This window comes from Sus scrofa, chromosome 15, assembly GCF_000003025.6.
Source record: "Sus scrofa isolate TJ Tabasco breed Duroc chromosome 15, Sscrofa11.1, whole genome shotgun sequence".
NCBI classification, from domain to species: Eukaryota; Metazoa; Chordata; class Mammalia; order Artiodactyla; family Suidae; genus Sus; species Sus scrofa.
In genome coordinates this window covers 46,887,592-46,910,884 of record NC_010457.5, presented here as the reverse complement: position 1 = coordinate 46,910,884, position 23,293 = coordinate 46,887,592, and the positions used below count along the sequence as shown (strand labels likewise).

The 23,293-nt window shown below is 40.0% G+C and overlaps 1 protein-coding gene across 1 annotated transcript in view; it reads left to right on the top strand.

Moving 5' to 3' along the window:
• SORBS2 (sorbin and SH3 domain containing 2) overlaps window positions 206-23,293 on the top strand; it is a 325,081-nt gene continuing 301,993 nt past the window's right edge. The window contains exon 1 of the mRNA XM_021075572.1: window positions 206-367. The gene's annotated coding sequence lies outside the window, so the exon portion shown is untranslated. The remainder of the gene's footprint in view (window positions 368-23,293) is intronic.

Here is a 23,293-nt window from a genome sequence, read left to right as displayed (position 1 = left end):
TTTTAAACCAGCTCAATTTAACCTGCCTCTAATCCCCTAACCAGCAATTCTCTGACTACATCCCTGGGGAAAATATATTGAACACAGTGGAAGGTTAAGGGAGACGAGTACAGTGAGACTAGGAAGCAGCCAATCAGATGGCGAGGGTCTAAAGATCCGATGCCTCAGACAAGCAGCACCAAGCTGGGCTGGTTAGTCTCCTTTTATTGCGGACGAACATCGCATACATGTTTTAATGCTCCCTATGTTGGCAGCAGCTGCCAAACAGACCCCGTAGCTAAGAAGAGAGAGATATATACCCAAGCAACTCATTCTGCACAGCAGCCAACAAGACGATATTCCTATGCTGGAATGTTCTCATTCAAAGGTATCGGTTCTTTTTCATTGAGTTGTTATATTTCTTAAGAATTATGGGAAGCAGAGATGCTGGTGCTGGAGGAAGAGCCCTCTGCTTTCTAGTAATGCTTTGTTCCTGTTTTTGGTCTAAATGCCAGCCTTTTAAGATGGTTAACCTCTGGGGGGGAGACGGTAAGAAGCAGAATAAAGGGACAATTTTACAAGGCTTAAGCTGTTTAAAAACCCTTGATTCGGCTGACTCTTTGTTATTATCGCTATTGTTCTGGAGGTAAGCCTGCTAAAAATGTAGCTTTAAATCATCACATTCTGCTACGTTCATAACTAAAGACACCCAGGGAAAGAACTGGGGTGTAAAGGGCAGGGGGAAATGACACCTCTCCAAGGTTGTTGCAATTTATCTAGCTGTCTACCAGCCCCAGAGAAAAAAGGGGCCACATTGCTGATCTCTGGTGGAAGAAGAATTTTGTCAGCAGAAGGATTCCTCTCTCCAGTTTAGACGCAAGTTTGATAAAAAACGAACACTTTGAGTATTCTCATTTTGCTTAATAATTAAGATACTTTGATTATCATTTCTTACTGACAGCTGGTGTAATCATCCAAAAATCATCAGCATATTAGGTGCTCTTGTTTTAGTTGCCAAGGTAATCGGGAGGATAATTTAATATGTTACAGAGTAACAAAAGACCCAGGAGAAACATATTGCATTAGGTGAGGCATGAGATTGCTTTGTGAAGCATTTATTTTTTAGGGTGAGTTCCTTCTTTTGTCTCTTGGCTGCATCAATTATCTGTTGGAAGGAATGGATGTAACGGGCTTTCCATCATGTACCATGCCTTATTAGGCAAGATTTAATTTATGTCTAAGACATTAAATTGTTAGTCATATGGAACGGTTTCACCAGTAAGTTGTGCATTATCCAACGTGGGACATTTGAAATTACACATTGGTGGGTTATCACTGGTGGCCTGCATAAGTTGAGATAAACTGTTGTATCAGGCAACAGAAACGAATTCAGGAAGTGCTTTACTTCATTTTCTAGTTATCTCTGAAAAGCATGGCCCATTAAAATTTTGATCTCCACAGTTGATTATCATATTACATCTCCGAAAGCTCTCTGCTTTTAAGTGATGCAGATTCTTTGCGTATTTGTTAAAAGAGGGGGGATATTAAGGCATTGGTTATAGTTTCTAAATTTTTTTATCCTTGTTTTTATTAGTTTATTTATTAATTATGGTCTGTATGGCTAAATACACTTTGCCTCTGTAGTATCATCAACTATGTATTATGATACACTTTGTGACTCTCAGGTTCTATAAATATTTATAAGATGCATGATTTTATTCATAGAATGTCATATAAACCGTAAAAGTAATAATATGTATATATATAAAACTAATATTTTTAAATAACAGTTTAAACTTGAAAAGTCACTATTTAGTTATATGGAATATAAGTTCATGAAGATACATAAAAGTTAAAATTCTAAGTTTTAAAATTTGCAAATCAAGTATACAATAAAATAAGACTATTTTCCACATATGTGAAATTACGGCCTTTTTATTTCAATGTTTAAAAGACATTGCTTTGGAGAATGCAAAATTAGCCAATTAACTAGATGACCATAGGGAATTCGTTAGCAACTTTGATGAATGGTAATGGAAATACAGAAATTAGTGTTATTCTGCAGAAGAAAATACAGAAGGGTGATATCTTCTACTTGAGCTGTAAGAAGTGTCCTTATACCTGAGATGATATAACATATTTCTACTAAAAAAAGCATAAAAGGAACAGGCAAAATGTAATTTTAAAAAATAAGGTTAGAGTCAATCAGCATTTCAGGACAAGAGAAAGACAGGTTAAAGGAACCAAATTAAACCAAAATGAGGGGCATTTTCCTCTGAACCAGTGTGGGGGCAAAATAATGGACAGAGCTGGGCCTTTGGCCCCAGACAGACGGGGCTTAAATCCCAGCGTTGTCACCTACTCCCTATATAACCTGGGTAGATTAGCCTTACTGGCTGGCTTGTGAGAGTTAGAGGAATCCACATAATTATAATCAGTTTATGTAAATATGAGAAGGGTGTAATTAAAAAGATATGACATCAAAGTCAAGTCTGACCTCCTTGAGGTTGACTGGGTGTGGACGGGATTCTTTGTAACACTTAGAAGAGGAGATTGACTACGTTAGAAGCAGGAGAAAGGCCCTTGTTCATCGCTGTCCTCCAACCGCTCCGTTCTATTCCCTCCCCCCAATAATGTCTAAACTTCTACCTTGTGAGAGCAATGCCTTCAGTGTAATGCTTTGAATCCTATTTAAATGCAAATAGCCTTGGCAAGACTACTTTAAGATATTATTACACCCTGGTCTTCGGCAGGACCCGGAGCAGATGCTGATAGAGGACTGCTGAGTGGGAGAGAGATTTTTAAAAAGTGGGCAGGTGGGGAGTCTGGGCAAAAGGGATGCCCCTGAGAAAAGAGGTACTTGGAGGCTGGGAAACCTACCAAGACAACTTAGTAAATGCAGACAGACCAGGTCATCTAGGAACATAAAATTGAGCTATGAGTCCAAAATAAAATAGAATGCCTAGGCAAGCAGTAATAGTGGTGAGAAACATGACACAAACACACATTGTTTTCCTTGGTCGCCTATGAGGATGCTTGCTGCAAGCGGTAACCTCATGCTGCTTGAAGGAAAAACTTATTTAGTGGCTTGAGGGGGAATAACAAAGGGACAGAAAATGAAATCTAAGGGACAGAGCAAAATGTTTATTTTTATGACTTAATTATTTTGGCCAGGGTGCATGTGAGATCATTCGAAGGATGATTTTGTTGAAGACTAACTCAGGCTGTATGCATGCTCAACTTAGGTCTAGACAGAGAATATCAAGACAGCCTTTGAAAAGGAATAATCCTCACATTTATGAAGCCCTCCAAATTCTCCCTCATTCAAGGTAGCTCAATTGTACCTCCTTGATTTTCTTAAATTAACTCCCAATCACTGCTATGCATTCCACATGTTTAGGACTGTGTAGAGGAGCTTGCCTGCTACTTGAGGACTGAATGGTAGGGCAGTGCCCAGGAGTATGGCTAAGGGGAGGGTCCTGATGGTCCCAAAGTCAACCCCACCCACTGGCCAGTGTTAAATTCTACCTTTGATGTCACTGACTGACTTTAATGCAAATACTTCTGGATAAAGTAACGATATAAAAAGCTATTTTAACTTTTCTCCTCTACCACTTTTATTTATTTATTTATTTACTGTCTTTTGGGGGCCGCACCTGCGGCATATGGAGGTTCCCAGGTTAGGGGTCTAATTGGAGCTACAGCTGCCAGCCTACACCACAGCCATAGCAATACCAGATCAAGTCGTGTCTGTGACCCACACCACAGCTCATGGCAATGCCGGATCCTTAACCCATTGAGCGAGGCCAGGGATCAAACTCGAAACCTCATGGTTCCTAGTTGGATTCGTTTCCGCTGCACCACAATGGGAACTTCTCCTCTACCACTTTTAATACTCTGCCTTCTTTTTAGAGTTTGGGGATATTTATTTGTTTACTTCCCCAGACTGGAGTTCTTCCAGGAAAATAATAGGATCTGACTTCAAATTTACCATTGCCTAGCAAGGGTAAATTCTGTCTCATAGAAAATACTCATGAGTGTTTTTTCAATTCATTTACTTACAACTCAATTACATGATTCATTTCCCAAGAAGCTCAGCAACGTATGCAGGTGAACTACCAAGCTACCTAAGTTACACAAAAAGTGGCTGAATTAATAGCCTTAATTTGACCTTGCAATAAAATCTGTGAATTAGGAAAAATTTACTTTTGTTCAGCATCTCTCAGAAGCCTCAGGTCAATTGTCCTGGCACCCTCCTGGTACTTCTAATACCAGGGAACTGTGTTTATGCCCAGGCAAATCTGGTAAGTCCACTCTGATAAAGAGGTCACTCTCATTAGTGGAGGAGTCAAGTCCAGAAGGTCCTATATCAAGATGGGCTGGTGAGAACAGCCGTAAAGGGACACCAGGAGTATCTGGCACCTTCTGGGAGGTGAAGATGGGCTTCGAAGAGGGATGAAGAGCAAAGACTATAGGGCAGCACTATCAGGCAGTGAGCTGTCCTTCTGGTGTCAGATGAAGGACTTCTAGAATGAGCCGGGGTGATCAACCCTACTCTAATCATTAAGGAACACACAAATCCAGGTTTCAGGCATTGTAGGATCTGTTCAGTTGCATCCCTTACAATTATATAAGCCTTTCTCATGACTTTAAAATCCTTGTCATGGACTGAGAAAGGAAGACAAGTGTCTGTTTTCTGTAATATGCCTGAAGTGGTGATGTGACGGTACCTGCTTGTTAAGAATCAGGACTGTGTTATTATAAAATCCCTCTAATGCAGGTCATGGGAAACAATGGAGTGATTTTGCTGGAACACCACCAAGAAAGGCTGTCTTGTTTGGTGTTGGTGTGATGTCAGTAAGGGATCATTTGAAGGGAGTGTCTGGCTTTATGACCTGGGAATCAAAGATACCATCCTTCCCCTCTTTAAACTGGACTGTTAGAACTTTCTCCCCCTGGCAGACACAGGGAAACTGCATGTTCATTTGGTGGCCATTCAGCTTCCCCTTGAACCACCTGCGACTCTAGACTATTTGTATGTTGTTCAGGGGATTTTTTTTTTTCCCCTTTCTTTTTAGGGCCACACCTAAGGCATAGTTACCAGGCTAGATGTTGAATCAGAGATGCAGCTGCTGGCCTATGCCGCAGCCACAGCAATGCCAGATCTGAGCCACATCTGCAATCTACACTGCAGTTCATGGCAATATTGGATCCTTAACCCACTGAGCAAGGCCAGAGATCTAATCCAATCCTCATGGATACTAGTCGGGTTCTTAACCCACTGAGCCACAATGGGTACTCCAGTTCAGGGGACTTTTTGAGCTCCTCTTCCCCAACACCATGAGAACAGATTGCCCCCTAGTAGAGGTCCCTGTATACTCTCAAGTGCCCTCTGCATCTCTCTAAAGCACACTCATCCTGTTTGTAGAAGAAAAACAGGCAATACTAATTTTAAAAAGTCCTCAACATGTCAAAATGTGTATTAAAAATAAAAAATTTTGTTCACAGCATGGTCTTATATTTCTTTTTTCTTTTCTTTTTTTTTTTTTTTTTTTTTTTTTTTTGCTTTTTAGGGCTGCACTCTTGGCATATGGGGGTTCCCAGGATAGGGGTCAAATCAGAGCTATAGCTGCTGGCCTACACCACAGTCACAGCAATGCCAGATCCAAGTCACGTCTGCAACCTTCACCACAGCTCACGGCAACCCCAGATCCTTAACCCAGTGAGTGAGGCCAGGGATCGAACCCACATCCTTATGGTTCCTAGTCAGATTCTTTTCCACTGGGCCATGACGGGAACTCTGGTCTTGTATTCCTTAAGGCTCCAAATACACATTTTGAAAAAACATTATTGCTGGGATCCTGGAAGAGGCATTCATCACTGCCCAGCCAGGCTACTGGGCAGCCACAAACACTAGGTAAATATTTGAGTTGAATAAAGAATCTCTGTGAACTAACTTATAAAAACTGCCTCCAAACCCTCAACCTGCACATTAACATAGAGCTTCTATAACCCATCCTGGTCTCCTCTTTTACTAACTGTGGCAAAATCATAACTTTCTCCCTTGATTACAGCCTCTTTGATTATAGCAGATAAATTTATCCTTTACCTGCCTCTAATTTCATTTTATTCATCAGCTCTGGGAATGTTTCCTTATTTGCTATAAAAAGTAGGTTAAATTTTGAGCTGTAGCCTGATATTGAAAAGCTCATTCTTAAAATATCCTTGCTAGGACCAATGACCAGTTGTAGCAAAATCTTTGCTCTTTCTTTCCCCTCCTCTTGTCCTTGGATTGTTATATGTGATGGTTGACCCTCCATAACATGAGTTTCATGTGATAAAATGCCCATGAGCATTTTGAGAATGCTGATGGTATCAGTTATTTTTCCCAAATAGGTCTCAAGTTCAGCATTTTCTTTGAATTTCCTATTATCTTTGTTTAGACTCACACCTCTCATCAGATTACTGCTTTAGGTTTTAATGGGCTTTTCTGCTTCTGGGTTCTTCCTTTTTCCTTCAATTTTCCACACTGCTGCAAAGTTATGATTTTAAAAAGCACATTTATTCACATTATTCATTTTCTTAAGACATGTCAGAGTGCTACCCCTTACCTCCCACTAGCTTCATCCAATCCCTTCTAAAAGGTGGTACAATAGAATACGAACTTTCAGTCCAGTGGACCTTCATTCAAATTTTGTCTGTACTAGTTTCACAGGTGACCCTTTGATTTCATTATCAGTGAAGCCAGACTGGTATCTATCTACCTGGTATCTCTCTTGAAGTTTAAATAGGATAATGTCAAGTATCTATGATGCCATCTGCTACAGAGTAGGCATTTAATAATTTGAAAGCAAATTCTTTCTGCTCCAGAGTCAAGTTCAAATGCAACACTTGGCATGGTATAAAGGAGATTTTTCACTAACATCTGCCTACAAGATTTACCTCTTAGCCCACCAGTCCACTGCCTTCTTCTCCCCTTATTTTCTGGAAATACTTGGAGTTCACAAACACTACATGCTGTTTTAGTCTGCATTCCACCATGTTTGGCTTCAATACGTGTTGTGTTGTTTCCTTGACAAGGAATGTAAAGTTTATTCCTCCTCTTATCTCCCAGAAATCTCTGGTTCATCATTGAATACATAACTCAAGAATCACGTCCTTCTTCTCAGTGATATTCTTTATACCTTATAATAGGATATCTAATATTTGATGATCCATACTACCGGCCAGGTGCTCATTTAGGCAAGCATATTTTACACATGTTATCTAATTAATATTGAAATTCATTATTCTACTCCTCACAACATATTGTCTATCTTCCCTATTACATTTTGAGCTCCTTGAATATAGAAAAAAAGTGATTATCATAGCTTGACTGAATGAAGAGCCAAATAGATGGGTTGAAGAAGAGAGGGAAGGCTAATGTGTATTATAGACTGTAAAACTATAAAATTATTTAATAATAATTATTATTAAAATAATAATAGAGAGAAAATTATCATTTTCTCAGGGATTACCCAGGGATTTTAGAGAAGATACTATGTAATCAAACAAACAAAAAAAGCAAACTTAGACCAGAATGGACTGATAGAGATTGGGGCAGTTAGGATAAGTACAGTTGGTCTGATAGAAAACATTAAGGGATTCCCCCAGTGGCTCAGCAGGTTAAGGATCCAGTGTTGTCACTGCAGTGGCTTGGATTGCTGCTATGACATGGGTTCAATCCCCTGCCCCAGGAACTTCCACATGCTGTGGGCATGACCAAAAAAAAAAAAAAAAAAAAAAAAAAAAACAAAGCCCAAGAGAAAAAAGATTTTGTAATCACCATTTTATAGATGAAACCCAACAGAGGAATGGTCAGGCTTGTCTAAGACTATAGAGCTGGGAATTAAAAGCTCAGATTTGAACTTGTTGCCTAACTCTAGGGCTAACACCCTTTATTACTCTGCTGTTCTGGCTCTTTAATTAAACTATGGGAGATGACTGTAGTTGGAGAAAAGTTGAATTACATTGGAGGAAAAAAACAAGATATCTCCCCCAAAGTTTGGAACTAGAGGAAAATCAAGAAAGTGAAAGCAAAGGAAACATAGATACCAGAGAGACAAAATCTTTCATTCTATACTAAACTAATTGAGGACTGTGAGAGTTGCCCATCTATAGAGCACATCCCGTAAGAGACCCAGGCCTGTGGACCCTGAAGACCAACTGCATAGGTGGATTGCATTCCTCTGGATGAGGGAATAGGGAGAAGATGGAAAGGGAATTCAAGAAGACTGCAAGGGGAAAGCTATAGATGCCAGGTCCATGAACTGCAGAGGCAAACATTCTCCTTTGTCTTTTGACCCCATCCTTCCCCAGGGTGTGTGGCTGGTGGAGGATGGGATAGAAATTGATAATGCTATGTTACAGTGCAGGGACCATTTTGGGTTTCTGCTTGAGGAGAGGTGTCTAATTTTATCACCTTAACACAGTGATGAAGGATGAATTCTGGCATCAGTGAGCAGTCCGACAGTTCATAATGTTGCATGCTATGTTATTAAGTGTTTCGCCTGTTTGATAAAATAAAAGGCTAACTGACATTTTTAGAAGGTTTTATTATTTTATTCAGCCCTTTACATTTCACATTTTGAAGACGTATGCTAAAATATGTTCTAGTCACAAAATCGGGCTCAGATGTACATCAAGTATTGAACTTGTTCCACGATATATTTTTAAAAGAATAAATCCATTATTTAGGAAAGAAAATAAGGTGGGTGAGGATATGGAAGTTTGTTTTGTTTTTCATTTTGTTTGGTTTGGTTCATATTCCCTTTGCTGACATTTGGATTAGAACATTGTCTACCAAGGGAAAATATTTTGAAACATGACTGCTCAATAAATGTCATACATTGATTTTTCTGGAATTCATAGCTACAGCTAACTCTCATCATAACTTTATGTCTCACACTTTCTTAGATTTTTTTTTTCAGATAGCTTAAACTTACAAATATATTTGTGGGTTTACTACTCTTTCCAAACCATCTTTTTTCTTCTTCATCTTCACCATTGCCTTAACTCACATCTTCAGCTTTTTTTTGTTCAGATTACGGCAACAATCTTGCACAGATCTCTAGTCCCACCCTGTTCAACATGAAGGTAAAAGCCAGCCTTATCTTTCTAAACCCTTTACTCATGTTAGAAACTTTGTAGATAGCTCTTTGTTCTCAGAATAAAGTCTAGCTTCCTTCATTGTTGTTAGTCTTTCTTGATCACCTCTCAATATGTGAGATTTTCTCCTAATTGCCTCTGCACCCCCACTCTGTATTCAAGCATTTTGAGCTATCTCTTGGTTGCCAAATGTATCTTATTGTTTCACCACTTCAACCCTTTAGAGCTGGTTCTCCCTGGCTCATGTCCTCCATCCCCCCCATCCTGTCACTTCCCTACTCCTACCCTCCACATCTCCGTCTTGGTGTGTCACATCCTACAGAAATCCTCTGCTCATTCTTTCCATGGTTTACACACTTACCCAGCAGGGATTAGATGTTTCTCCTGAATTTCATTTAGCCCCCCTGTTCATATTTCTAACATATGCACCATGTTTTATTTTATCTTTTCTTGGTTTTCAATAAATGTTTGTTGAATGAATAAATAAATGAATGATGAGAAAATTAAGAATCCTCTATAATGAAAGCGGCAAAGAAAAATATATTTCCTATGAAAGCGTAATAAATAGAATGCCATAAGAGCTGCTGTATATGAAATCAAATACACTTTCTGAAGATTCACCAAAATTGTGCAATGATCATACAATGACTTGGGATTTGAATTATCATCATTTTTAATCCTTTTTTTTTTTTTGCTTCTCCTTTAGTGCCACTCCTGAGGCATATGGAAGTTCCCAGGCTAGGGGTCAAATCAGAGCTGAAGCTGCAGGCCTATGCCACAGCCACAACAATGTGGGATCCAAGCTGAGTCTGTGACCCACACCACAGCTCATGGCAATGCTGGATCCTTAACCCACTGAGCAAGGCCAGGGATCTAACCCACGTCCTTGTGGCTCCTAGTTGGATTTGTTAACCACTGAGCCATGACAGGAACTCCCCATTTTTCATTCTTGATGTAAAATACTGCCCATTAAATGTGCTTCCTTTTGACCTAAGCTGAGTCAAAATTCCGAAGGGATAGTTTTAAATTTTGCTAATTAATATGATGTACTTTTTACATGTTGGTAATCCTGTCTATACATTTGGTTTGGCTTTCTCACTTATTTAACATGATTCTATAAGAAGAGAGCTGATGGGGTTCACAGACTTCTCAGAATGGTCATTCTCTCATTGCAAGAGTCATTCTATCAACCATATCAACTAGTCGACAGAATCCAAATAGGTGGAGTAAGCCTACAAGCAGTCAAACAAATGCTGTTCTAGCATTTAGCTCAATAATTGCTAAAGGTCAATATACTATTTAACACTCAGGGCCCCTTTCCAAATCAACACTAACTTTTGAGTGCAATGTGGAACATGTTGGTTATATGATTACTTAGTTTCATGTGATTCATAATCTCCAAGGTTCCCAGAGTACCAATGATCATATACTGAGAGCATCCTTGAAAGCCTTGAGATCAGGGCCCTTTCCCTATGGGTTGTTAGTTGCCATATTTGAGGAATTAAGTTAGAAGGCGATTTGTAACTGATATTTGACAACATACATTTCAGCTGTTGATAGTGACACTCATCCCTACACTGACCTGTGTCATAGGATTAAAGAGAAAACATGTTTCATGACTGCTAGACACACCATCATATTGATTGGCCTACCAGTGACTTTCATAACACTCACAGACTCATATCCTTTATATTTAATCTTCATTTTCCAGGACATAAAATCACTTGATCCACCTGTCCAGTGACTGCTTCCAGCAAAGCTTCGCACACATGTGTTGCTGAATGCTTTTCTTATGCCAAGTTTTTCTTGCTAAATATTTATTACTCTGTGCCACATTTCAATTTTCTACAGTGTGAAAGTGTAAATGCTTCAAAGGGCTGTGTGATTTCTGCCTTGTGCAATTGCAGATCCAAATTCTAGACATGCCATGTCTTTATGGTATCTAATTTTACTATATTATACAAATTCATACCCTGGTCTCATTTGTTAGAACTGGAAGACCATGAAATCCAGATCCTTTGAAACAAAGTGAAATTGAGGCTCAATCTATGTAGGGATTTAAGGGGTTTGGCCAACATCATACGCATGTTAATGGAAGTATCTGTATTGCAATCCAGATCTTGATACTCCCAAGCCAGTAGCTATACAATGGTTTTCATTTTGTATCTAATTATCTCTGTTTGGGGCCCTCTAGTACATTTTTGCCTATAACCGATTAGAATTTGCAGCAGATTTGGAAAAGGAATGTAAATGGCTATTGAAGTTATTTTACAGGGTAGAGAATTTTCATAAAATGGTTCCTAAGAAAGAATGCAGACTAACAAATATGAGTGGGACATAGCTTTGGTGGGTAACTTTGCAGAACACCACCATTAACTTTGTTTCAACATTTTTACATTCAACATTCAAACAGAAAAATTGAAAGATATCCACTACCTAGTTTAATCATTAACATCTGTCATATTGCTACATCCCCATGTGTGTGCATTTTGAAGAAACATTTGAAGTTAAGTTGCAAGTATCACAACACAGTCCCCGCCCCATAGAGCCTTAACAGTAAGTACCTTATTCTACAAAGCCTTAGTTCCAAAACACCACCAAGAAAATTGTTTCCTAATATCTAACGTCCATTTCATTCTCAAACTTTTTAAATTATTCCATGTTAATGATTTTATTCTTTTGTTCTTCAACCAGGTTATACTTGAGCCTCATGCATTAACTTGGTCTCTATTAACCTAGTATACTGTCCTCCACTATTTTTCCCTATGACCTTGACTTTTTGAAATGAGCAAACCAGTTGTCTTGGAAAATGTCCCACAGTGTGTGGCTGCTCCATCCTAATGTTTACATGGTTTCTCATTCTCTTTGTGTCCTATAAACTGGGAATGTGTTCTTTCTGCTCAAGTAGATGCTGTTTATACGTTTTGGGGAAGACCATGTCCTAAGCGATGTTTTCCATGGCATCACACCTGGAGGCACACATCTTAATCATGTCAAACTTCACCCACACTGCTTTTGGACTTTTTGGTTAAGGTAGTGTTCCTCCTACTTTAAAGAAAGGTTTTCCTCTTTGGATCATTAGGTAGACTGAAAAATGGTAATTTGCCACCATGTGGGATATCTTATTCCCCAAATAACTATTGGATTTGTCCACAATGAAACGGCCTTAAACAACCTAAAAAAACTTTTCTGAATATATGTTTCCTGAATGTGTTTAAATAGTGATCTAAGAAGAAAGCATTTCACTAGAAATACCATTTATCCAATTTCATTTCATCAGAAGTGCCAAAGCCTCTCATATTGTACATTGAATTAAATCATCTATACCATAGAACATATAAATGATATCATACAAGTTAACTGTGGAATTTCTTTTCTCTGGTCCTAATAAGTGTGTAACACTGTCTGTTTCACATCTAGCTATAAACCAAAACCACATTTTTTTTCTGTTGCACTCCCAGAAATAATCAGAACAGTTTGCAGAGCCATGACCTGTTCTTCCAACAATTACCTCAGAATATGAGCTGGTATGAATCACAAAGGAAGACTTAAGATAAAAACATACATTGTCTCTTTCCTAGTTATTCTCAAGTCCCTAAAGGCAAGAACCATAATTCTGAGGTTTTGAAAATAAATCAGGGGCACAGGTGGAAATTATTCTAAATAAGAGCATGGGGACACATTGTCCTGAAGGTTAGGAATAAAGAAAATATGAAACTGGAGAAATGTAGTCAGTTAAATAAAGGCAGTACTCAACCCGAGGAAGAGAAAAGCTCCTTTGCTAAGCCACAGGGGACATGTTGCCCCAGAAGCGTCTACAAATGATCTCCTCCCACCGAATCTCAAAGCTATATGCAAATTCCAAAGAGAAGAAAGAGAAATTTTTTTTGGTCAGTATCTTAGTTTTTCTAAGTTTCGTGTTTTTCAAATGTAAAATCAGTTTGAAGTTTGTGATCTCTAAAATTCTTTCCACCAGAACACAATATAGATGTATGAACCCAAAATGTGTTCTGTAAGATTTGAGGTGAGGCTGGAGGAATAGGTACAATTCGTGTGAGGATTCAGGAAAGGTGTTAGGAGGACAAACCAGACCTGGGAGAGAGTGTGGGCTAAGTTAGAGAGAAGGAAAGCAAGTGGAAGACCTCACTGATAGAGAGAATGTCATTACCTGGCAAATAGGCTTTGTTTGAGCAAATCATAGGAGGTAATACTAGACAGGTACATAGGACCCTTCACTCATTCAATTTTTTGAGTGCCTACTAGATGTCTAGATAGAGAGGATTCAGGGATAAACAAGACAGACAAGGAGATTATATACCAGGAGGAGAAGACAGATAATAGACACATACTCAAAAATGTAATCTCACAGTCCTATAACATAATGGTTAAAGGGGTAGGCTGTGGAGCCAGACAGTCTGGACTCAAATTCCAGTTCCCCAATTTGACCTCAAGCAAGATATTTAAGCTTTCCATGCTGCAGTGTCTCATCCATATAATGAAGATAATAATAGCACCTACCTTGTAGGGTTGGTGTGAGGATCAATGAGAAAAATACATAAAAAGCTTTGTAATTTTTATTGTATTTATAGAGCGGTATCTGGTACATGGTAAATCTGAAACAAATATAAGCTATTATTATTATACTGTTAAATGCTTTAAAAAAATAAAGCAGAGCAATGGCACAGTTTTTCAACTTCAGTATTACAGACATTTGGAGCAGATAATTCTCTGTTGTAGTAAGTTGTCTCGTGCATTGTAGGATGTTTAGCAGCATCCTCGGTCTCTACACATTAGATGCCAGTAGCTTCCTAGTAGCATCAACCAAAAATGTCTGTAGACATTGTTAATTGTCCCCTGGGGGGCAAAATCACTCCTGGTTAAGACCTACCAGATCAGAAAATAACAGGTGCAGAGCTTTCAATCAGGATGATAGAGAAGAACTCTCTGAAGAAGAATAAGAAGAGAACCCTGAATGATAAAAAAAAACCAGCAGCCATGAAAAAAACCAGGAGAGAGTGTTCTAGAAGAAAACTCAACAAGGATAAAGGCCCCAAGCAGGATCAAGTCGGGATGGGCAGCTTGGCTGGAGAGGGGTGCAGAAAATGTCAGAGAAGTAGGCTGGGTCAGAGTATAAAGGTCAATAAAGATCATAGTAATACAGATGGATTTTATTCCACATATGCTAAGACATCAGAGGATTTTAAGCAGGAGAATGATATGAGTTGACTTCTGTTTTATAAGTTCATTCTTGGACAGCAGAAAGACAGCCCCGGAAGCAGGAGACCAGGGAGGAGATAAATGCATAGTCCAGAGAGAAGTGAGGGGCTTGGATGGGGGTAATTAGAGGTCTCGGTTGTGGACAGAGCAAAGTGTAACAGGATACTGATATGCTCTGGTGGGAAGAACCTATAGGATGGGTTAAATGAGGATTAAAGCATAAACATGCAAGAAGCAAGTCTGTAGGGAAGGAGTTTAATAAGTTCTGTCTAGGCCTTATGGAGTGTGAGTTCCCCACTAGTCATCCTAGTAACTGGGCTGTTGGCTACACTGGAAATAAAACGAGAGGTTGGGGCTGGAGAGTTAAGTTTAGGAGTCATCGGCCTGGGGCTATCTGAGATCATCAATGGAGGGGAAAATAAGAAAACCCAGGACTGAGTTCTGAAGCATTTCTACATGTAGAAGTGGAGAATGAAGAGATGGCCAGTGATGTCAGAGTAAAACCCAGACAGGGCTGGTGTCCTAGAAGACAAGAAACGATTCAAGAAAAAGAATGTCAGCTGGGTCCAATGCTATGAAGAGGTCAAGGAAGAAGAGGGCTTTGAACACACATTTGGATTTGACAAGATGGAGAGAGTCGTGACTATGACAAGAATGGTTTCGTTGACATTGTGGGGATGAAAGGTCGAGTGTATTCTCAAGAGAATGGGAGGTAAGAAAATTGCAGCAGAATGTGTAGCTATTTCTGCTGTGAAAGGGAATAGAGATGGAGTGGCAGCAGTTAGAGGGCAATGTGGGCCAAAGGAGGATATCCTTTTGTTAACATGGGAAGCATTACAGCATATTTGGACAATAACAGAACCATTCCAGTGAAGAGGAAGAAAGTGATGGCCCTGGGACATGTTAGAAATAATTGTATGGCCGAATTTATTGAGTCATGAAAGAGGTAAAATCTCCAGTTTGCAATGGAACGGCTTGTCTTTTATAGAGCAAAGGAGGGACAGTTTAATAAAATGGGAGAGAAGAAAAATCTAGGTCAAGTGAGGTACTTAGGGTAGAAAATGAAGTAATTCCCATCAGAATACTTCTCTTCTCTCACAAAAGTATAAAGCAAGATCATTAGCTGACGGCATGTGGCTGGCAGGTGGAGGTTGAAAGTTTAAAAAGAAGATTGGAGTTCCCCTTGTGGCAAGTTATGAACCTGATTAGTATCCATGAGGATGTGGGTTTGATCCCTGGCTTCGCTCAGTGGGTTAAGGATCTGGCGTTGCCATGAGCTGTGGTGTAGGCCGGCAGCTGTATCTCCGATTTGACCCCTATCCTGGGAATTTCCACATGTTGTATGTGTGGCCCTAAAGAGCAAAAAAATAAAAAGTAGACTAAAAAGTCCTTTAGGAGTGTGAATAAGAATATTGGGGAGTTCCCATTGTGGCACAGCGGAAACGAATCCAACGAGGAACCATGAGGTTGTAGGTTTGATCCCTGACCTCCCTCAGTGGGTAAAGGATTTGGCATTGCCCTGAGCTGTGGTGTAGGCCAGCGGCTACAGCTCTGATTCAGCCCCTAGCCTGGGAACCTCCATATGCCGCAGGTGCAGCCCTAAAAAGACAAAAAGACAAAAAAAAAATTTATTGGGAAATTTGCTAGAATTGCCAGGCAATATTAATACCTACTAAAAATGTGTAGTCATATATTTAAAGTAAGAGCCATCAGAGGAGTTCCCGTTGTGCCCCAGCGGAAATGAGTCTGATTAGTATCCATAAGGATGTGGGTTCAATCCCTGGCCTTGCTCAGTGGGTTAAGGATCTGGTGTTGCCATGAGCTGTGGGTGTATGTTGCAGACGAGGCTTGGATCCGGTATTGCTGTGGCTGTGGTGTAGGCCGGAGGCTACAGCTCTGATTTGGCCCCTAGCCTGGGAACTTCCATATGCCACTTGTGCGGCCCTAAAAAGGAAAATAAAATAAAATTTAAAAATAAAGTAAGACCCATCAGCATGTGTGTATGCATTTCCTTAGTTTCGTTCATTATCTGAAGTAGACATAGAGAGTTGGGTGTAACCAGACCGGACATATTGTCAGACAAGTATACAAGGGGAAGATTGAAGGATGAGGGAATTAAGGAAGAATACAAGGGGATGATTGCACAAAAGGGTAATGGCAGCCATGCCATTGAATATAAAAGTGGCACATGGGGAGCAGAGCTGAACTTAGTAGTGTCAGTGGCCTGGAATCCTAAGGGAAATAATTCTTGAAGCAGCAGTATTAGGACTAGCCATCTAATAGGATAAGAGATAATTACCAGAGTGGACCCTTACAACTGAGATATCAGAAATGGCCAAGTCACTGGAAATGAATGATAGGTTATAAAGAGTTATGACTTTTATGGCAAGAAGAATGGGCTCTTCTCTTCTTGAGCAGAGAGTTTAACCTGGAGTTTATGGACAGGCTTTAAAGCACTCAGTCAGAATAAAAGGGGCCGTGTGTATGGGTGTGTGTGTGTGTGTGTGTGTGTGTGTGTGTGTGTGTGTGTTCATTTTTCTGGGTGAGAGGATCCCAGGTGCTCTCAGATTATCAAAGCCTTATCTGAACTGCAAAATATTAAGAATTACTTCTCTAGAATTTAGGAAGTGAGCAGCCATCGAAAGTATCTGAACAGGAGTAATATGATGAATGTACTATTTAGAAAAAAAATGAGACTGAGTTTGAAGGCACAGAGGGAAGAGGAGATACTCCAAGTAAAAAAAGATGACGTTGCACAGGAAGGGAGAGATGAGGGAGCTGATGAACAGAACACATCTCTGGGACTGAGTTCCAAAGCCATCTGCGGCAGCACCTGTCTTTCACATCATATTGTATCCATCGCTTCCTTTCTTTCCCCCTGTTCCTTTTCTTACGAAAGCAAAGTGGCGGTTTATATTTCATGGTTTAAATTAGGCATCGCTTGATGAATCAGAGGAGTATAGGAGGTCTTAATCAAAGATGTAGAGTCCTGCTAAATGTATCTCTTGCACTTTGGGGCAAGAGGCCAGACCTAGAAGTACTTTTCAACAAAGCAGAGTGTGTGCTCTTGTTCCCAGGAGGTATGGCCAGGGTTCATCACTTCTGAAAGGCTGTCATGACCGCAACCACAAGAGCCCATCGACCTTGAGATTAACACATTGTGGTTGCACCAAAGTGCAAAAGATTTGAATTCAGGCACATGGTTAAGTAGCCATTTTATTTAACTTTTACAATATGTCTATTTAAAAAATTATTAATCCAGAAGTCCCCATTGTGGCTCAGCAGTAATGAGCCCAACTATTATCTACAAGGATTCAGGTTCAATCCCTGGCTTTGCTCAGTGGGTTAAGGATCCAGCATTGCTGTGAACTGTGGTATAGGTTGCAGATGTGGCTCGGATCTTGTGTTGCTGTGGCTGTGGCCAGCAGTTGTAGCTCCAATTCGACCCATAGCCTGGGAACTTCCATATGCCACAGGTGAGACCCAAAAAAGGAAAAAAAAAAAAAAAGGTTAATCCTACTGTATGACTGAGTTGAGAGATACTAACTCACCCACAGATGATAACTCACTCACAAATGGACAGATGGTAAATTGCAGAGCATAATATATTTTACAAAAAGACATTAAAGTGGACAGGCAATGCTCTTCTCAAAGGTTTAAGAAGCATTTTCATCTAAATCTCTTAAAGCACTCACTCTCACACTAGTGTCCTTAAAATCAGATTAAAGAAACAAGCAGATAGTAAACTGTGTCATAACTAAAATCAATCAAATGCCATGTTAGAATAATATTATTCAAGAAGATACCTGTGAGCAAAATTTCGATTAAATTCATTCATTCATTCATTCATTCATTTTGCTTTTTTAGGGCATACCTGCAGCATATGGAAGTTCCCAGGCTAGGGGTAGAATCAGAGCTGCAGCTGCCGGCCTACACCACAGCCACAGCAATGCAGGATCCAAGTCATGTCTTCGACCTATACCACACCACAGCTCACAGCAAAACCAGACCCCTAACCACTGAATGAGGCCAGGGATCGAAGCCTTAACCTCACGATCCTGTTCAGTTTTGTTACCACTGAGCCACAACAGGAACTCCCTAAATTAAATTTAGAATAAAAATTATACTGGAATTTTTTAATTCTGTAGTTGTATTACTCTCTAGATAGCTGAATTTACTTTTTAAAGCATGCTGATTAGACTTAGCTGAGGAATTTTCACCTTTAGTGAAACTGATACCCAGAGCTGCTGTGTTGTTAGTAGTGAGAACAGAAGATGGCAAGTGGGAGGGGGAAAGGAAGGTGCTTGCACATTCTGGCACCTGGAGAGCAAGGGCAATATTTTGTAAACAGCATCTCTATTAACCACAGTGACCATATTTTCTGGCCCCCAAGTTGGTACATGTGGCCTGACAAAGAAACAGAATATATAAAATTAGGACTAACACAGAAGCATGAGCTTTACAGTTATTATTCTATTATCAGTGATAGAAGGGTCAGCTTGGAAAACCAGGCTTACAGCTTAGGTCAGATTGGAGGAAATTTGTTTGAAAATTAATTTCTGAAATTGTGACACTTATGACCATAATACTCTGTCTTAAAAGCCCACCGCCAACTTCTACTAAATTTCTTCTTTCTAAGGATCCTACACCTTCTGGGTATGCATTTAGTAGCTTTATAACACGGGATAGTAGCTTTATAACATTGTACATTGTTTGTGTAAACTTTATCAAATCTTTGTAGACCCACATCTAGTAGAGTGCTCAGTGCCCACCCTTCTTCTTCTTCTTCTTTTTTTTTTTTTTTTTTTTTTTTTTTTTTTGCCGTGCCTGCAGCATGTGGGAGTTGCTGCACCAGGGATCAAATCTGAGCCATAGCAGTGGCAATGCTGAATCCTTAACTGCTAGGCCACCAGGAAATCCCTGAGTGCCCACTTTCAGTAGGCACTCAATAAATGTTGCTTGAAAGCATGGAGGTGGGTGAACCTGGAGCCAATCAGAGCCCAAAGAAACTACATTTCTTGCTACTTTTTCCATGAAGGCTTCATGCTTACTACCTTAGGTACATCCGGGGCTAAGTTTGAATAATAGGTGCCACCTCATTAAAAACTTACCTGTGTACTCCCTACCACTCAATTTTCAGAGATAACCTACATCTCTTTTCCATGTTCTCCCATAATGCTTTGCATTACTTGTCAGTTACACCTCCATTTGATTGTGGGGGTCTTCTCTGGAGAGTAAATCACATTTTCCACCTATGTCCACATCTCAAAGCAGCCCACTTAACAAGTTTTCAACTGGATAGTTTCAAATTGATAACTCCCCATATCAATACCCTAGTTGAAGTTAGTATGTCTCGAGAATTCATTCTTGGGTACAAACCATGGTTAGTCAGTGGTAAAAATGTTCTTTTTTTTGGTGTGTGTTTTGATGTTTTTTTTTTTTTTTTTTTTTTTTGCTTTTTAGGGCCACACCCATGGCATATGGAGGTTCCCAGGCTAGGGGTCCAATTGGAGCTGTAGCTGCTGGGCTAAGCCACAGCCATAGCAACATGGGATCCAAGCTGAATCTGCAACCTACACCACACCTCACAGCAACATTGGATCCTTAACCCACTTAGCAAGGCCAGGGATAGAACCTGCAACTTCATGGTTCCTAGTCAGATTTGTTTCTCGTTTCCACTGTGTCAGAATGGGAACTCCATTTCAATGATTAAATATCTTAATACTGGCAAAGCACTTAGAATGGTGCTTGTATCCAGTGAACTCTATTTATGTGTTTGCTATGATTTTGTTGTCTTTTCATCTCAACAAGCATATGAGGCAAAAGCAAACACATAGTCTCCCATGGCTTTCACTCACTTTTCCAAATTGCAGACAAGTGGTGTTTAAGTAAAAGAATCATCAAGGGGAAATTTTGCACTGAAAGTAGTTGCTTAGGCCGTTATGATGGGGTTAGAGGGACACGGACATTGCAGGCATATTGGATTAAGCCCCTTGTGCCTTTAAGATTACAAAAGCTTCTCAGTTACTGAATTTGGCTTGGGTTTTATTATGTAGCCTATTGGGCAATCAGAACTTTGTCCACTAGATTGTGGGTATGAACTGTGTATCTCTGAATTTTTCTCAAGAACTTGAGAAAGAGCAATAGCCTTTAGTTATTGGTTTATTTTGATACCTTTAACTATTTTATCTGCAATTAAAACACAGTTGATATACAGAAAGTGCCACTAAAACATCTAAAATGCAAATAATGGAAAAGCTGTTTGTAATAAATCATCTGCACGAGTCATGATCAGGTACCTTATTCCTAGAGGAGCCTAAGGATGCATGCAGGTGACCATTGAACAATTTTCAGGAAAAGGGATCTAGTTCTGAGCATCTGATCAGAATCAAACATGAACAACTGCCTTGTTTTCCTCCTTAAAATTTTGTTGCTGTTGTTACTGTGTAAAATCTCATGTTGCTTTGTAGAATGGTGAAATTTTTTCTAAATTAAATTCCAATTCAAATGGCTATCTTTATTTGAGAAGGGTATCTTTATTTGGCTTTACTGCTAGAGTACAAGCCTCCATAGTGAGGAGAGTCAAGTCTTCTTTGTGTTTTTATCCTTAAACTATTGCCTTTGGAATGGATAAGCAATGAGACCCTGCTGTATAGCACTGGGAACTATATCTGGTCCCTTATGATGGAAGATAATGCAAGAAAAAGAATGTATATATGTAAACGTGCCTGGGTCACTTTGCTGTAGAGTAGAAAATTGACAGAACACTGTAAACCAACTATAATGGAAAAAATAAAAATCATTCAAAAAAAAGAATCTGCAAGATCACATCCTCAAGAGTGGTCCTCAAAACCATTTGTGGAATGAATATGTGAAGCAAAGAAGGAAAGTCCTTTCCTTCTCGAGATCCTTATTCAAATAGTTTATTTTTATTTTTATTTTTTTCTTTTTGCCTTTTTCTAGGGCCGCTTCCCGCGGCATATGGAGGTTCCCAGGCTAGGAGTCCCATTGGAGCTGTAGCCACCGGCCTACACCACAGCCACAGCAATGTGGGATCCGAGCCGCGTCTGCAACCTACACCACAGCTCACGGCAACGCTGGATCGTTAACCCACTGAGCAAGCCAGGGATCCTAGTTGGATTTGTTAACCACTGCGCCACGACGGGCACTCCCCTCAAATTGTTTTTGAGTTGCTATATTATCCAATGAGGATATGAGGGTTAAAGGAAAAATCAGCAAAACTGCCAGCAATAGAGAGGGTCTCTAATAAAACTTATTGGGCAAAGTTTGAGGATGTGTATTTTGTAAATACTTTGTTTTTTTCCTATGGGCAAAAAAATGTTTTGAAGAAGAATCTTTTGATTTAGAACAAATCTAGAATCTTTGGAAAGCATGCAGCATAGCAGGAGAGAGAGAGAGAGAGAGTTAGTTAAGAGCCAGTCAGAGGTTATCTTCTATACCTATGCTTTAATCATCTTTTCAAGAAGGATTCTGATTTCAGGTGACCTACTTTCACCATAATACCACTGTCACAAGTGAAATTGTGTCCCATCCCCTAACACTACCCTTGCTGCTGCCAATCCATGTATATTTTGTCTTTTGTCTTTTTAGAGCCGCACCTACGACATATGGAGGTTCCCAGGCCAGGGGTCTAATCAGAGCTGTAGCTGCCAGCCTACACAACAGCCACAGCAACACAGGATCCAACCCGTGTCTGCAACTTACACCACGGCTCACAGCAATGCCAGATCCTTAACCCACTGAGCAAGGCCAGGGATCGAACCTGCCACCTCATGGCTCCTAGTCAGATTCATTTCTGCTGCGCCATGACGGGAACTCCGCCAATTTATATTTTGAACTCCTAACTCCCAGTGCCTAGAATATGACTTCATTTGGAAATAGATTGTTTGCTAATTCAGTTAGTTAAAATGAGGTCCTGCTAGTGGGAGGATAGGCACTTAATCCAATATGATGGGTGTCCTTATAAAAAGGAGAAATTTGGACACACACACACATATGGAAAACACCACGTGAAGATGAAGGCAAAGACTGGGGGATCATGTACAAGCCAAGAGATGCCAAAGATGGCCAGCAAACCACTTGAAGCCAGGGGAGAGGGAACAGTTCCCCCCTCACAGCTCTCAGCAGGAACCAATCAACCAACTCCACCGACATACTGATCTCTGACCTCTAGTTTCCAGAACTGAGAGACAAGAAATTCCTGTTGCTTAAGTCATATGATTTGTGGTACTTTGTTGTAGTAGCTTTAGGGAACTAATAGACCCATGGAGATTATTCAATCACAGCTCTGCTACTTTAATGGCTACTGCTGAATACCACACTTCAGAGTAATACTGCAATAATACCGTAGAAGTGCTCTAACTCTAAAGTAGACGTAAGATCATTGGGTGGATGGTGTTTTTACTGACATGAAAATATAATTATCCAAGTGCTTTGTACTGCATTTGAGGACAGTGCTGGTGCTAGTGATTCACACCTTCCTTGAGGAAACTGGCCATTACCAGACACAGTGATATTTCATCAGCCTTGTCTTTCTGAGGAGTTCTCCTCATGGCTCAGCAGTTAACGAACCCAACTAGGATCCATGAGGATGCAGGTTCAATCCCTGGCCTCGCTCAGTGGGTTAAGGAGCTGTGGTATACAGGTCGCAGATGTTGCTCGGATCCCACATTGCTGTGACTATGGTGTAGGACAGCAGCTATAGCTCTGATTTGACCCCTAGCCTGGGAACTTCCATATGCCACAGGTTCGGCCCTCAAAAAAAAAAAAAAGAAAAAAGAATTTGTCTTTCTGAGAGACTAAGAACAAACTTTCATATCATTGAGTGCGTGGAATCCATATTATAATGATAACAGCACTTAATTAGAAGAGGCAGACATTTTTAGGAGGAGCATTTTGAAGCCAAAGGCTTAAAACGAATGCTTTCCCA